Source organism: Cyprinodon variegatus, unplaced genomic scaffold, assembly GCF_000732505.1.
Source record: "Cyprinodon variegatus isolate N-32 unplaced genomic scaffold, C_variegatus-1.0 Scaffold57, whole genome shotgun sequence".
In the NCBI taxonomy this organism is placed as follows: domain Eukaryota; kingdom Metazoa; phylum Chordata; class Actinopteri; order Cyprinodontiformes; family Cyprinodontidae; genus Cyprinodon; species Cyprinodon variegatus.
In genome coordinates this window covers 721,305-723,076 of record NW_015150510.1, presented here as the reverse complement: position 1 = coordinate 723,076, position 1,772 = coordinate 721,305, and the positions used below count along the sequence as shown (strand labels likewise).

At 39.8% G+C, this 1,772-nt stretch overlaps 1 protein-coding gene across 1 annotated transcript in view; it reads right to left on the bottom strand.

Annotated features, from left to right (window-relative positions):
- The window catches only part of senp5 (SUMO1/sentrin specific peptidase 5), a 14,791-nt gene extending 13,885 nt beyond the window's left edge, over positions 1-906 (bottom strand). Inside the window, exon 1 of the mRNA XM_015371372.1 lies at positions 734-906. The gene's annotated coding sequence lies outside the window, so the exon portion shown is untranslated. The remainder of the gene's footprint in view (positions 1-733) is intronic.
- Between the last annotated feature and the right edge of the window lie 866 nt (positions 907-1,772).

Below are 1,772 nucleotides of genomic sequence, written 5' to 3'. Positions count from 1 at the left end.
GGTAAGTAGAAAATTAAGGCTAATCATGTTTTGGGTGTACTATTCCTTTAACCCCACACTGCTCCTCAGGCGCCCCACAATGGCAACCCACTGCTCCCCAAAGGGATGGGTTAAATGCAGAGAGTTAATTTCGTCGCTCTGTACTTGTGACAGTGTAAAGACAATAAAACAATAAAATGTTTTAACAATATAAAAACTGTGCACCTGGAGAAAGCTATAGACATTTTCACAGCAATGGATGTCTGAAAATAGCAGCAACATCAGAGATGTTCAAAATGACAGCAGCATGTTACATGAAATGCTTTTTACATTTTCATCATTGCTGAATCACACATTGCACTGATAATACCAGTTAAGCTATAAATTTCCCTCTCATTGTTTTAAGATTCCAGTTTAACAGAATAAACAGTTGAGCTTTCATATATTAGCTGTAAACAATGCTGTCTGTCCTTCCCTCTATCACTGCCTCCCAGCCTGACTATCTGAGCAGGTCTGCACTGAAACCCACGCATCTACAAGGTTTCCCCACGGAGGACTAAACACGTGGTCCTCCAAAGCTTCTCATGTGTTTGGTTTTGTCCAGGTAATCAGCCCACGCCGCACTCTGCTCGACACGTGTTATGAAGCGGGGAGCCCGGCTTAGCTTAGCTTAGCTGAGCTAGCTGTGGAGCTACATTTCTACTGACACCCCAGCAGAACATGGGGCTCACAGAGCCTCCACGCTCGGCCTTACCTGCATTTCCTCCGACCGCCGGGCTCAAACGTCCGCGTGGAGCGACTTTTAGACCTGGGCTGCCTTTCACAATAGAGCCGTGGTAGAAAATTAACTAATGTTTTTTTTTCTTTTATACATCAAATTAAAACATATAGCACCATGACTGATGCAGCAACAGGTTTCCACATTGTGAGTCGCGCGAGAAACGCGTCACTCCTCTACTCGCTGAAACCGACCAATCAGATGCGACCAAATGAAAAACATTCTTCTTCTTCTTTGTTAGATTGACGGATTGCAAACAGCTTATAGGTGCATACCGCCACCTACTGTACATGAGTGTGTAGCTCTACAGTTCCACCTACTAAATTATATTTTTTTATTTTTGTGTCATGTAAAAATAAAAAACAATGCTTTATTAATAACCAAATTTCCCTCCCTATCTCCATCTGTCCCTAAAACCAATTTAATACTCCAATCTCTCCCTTTTTCCATAATTACTTTCCTCATCCTCTCTCTTTCAGTTGCATATGCAATCCATCAAAACATGATCCACATTTTCTTTTCTTTCAGAACCCTCACATATATCATTATTTCTCTTCCCTAGTACAAACAAAAACTCATTCAAATAAGTATGTCCAGTTCTTAATCTAGTATAAATTATCTCTTCCCTTCTGTGTTTCTCCATAATTTTAACAATAACAGCTTTTTGAAACGTATATAATCTCCTTTCTGTCTCATTTTCATCCCATATTTTTGCCATAATTCTGTTTCTTTCTTTGTAATTATTGATTTACCTTTCCCTTTCCCAAATGGAATCTGATTTATATTCTGCTTTCCTAAAGCTTTTTTTAGCTATCTTTTCTGCTATTTAATTTCCTCTCACCCCTTCGTGTGTTGGAACCCAACAGAACTGAACATCTATTCCATACCTAAATAACCTAAACAAACTCTGATGAATTTCGAATACAAGCTCTTTCCTATTATTTCCTCCTGAATGAATGCTTTCTATTGCAGCTTTAGAATCTGTGCAAATCACCACCCTGTCCGGTCTGACCTC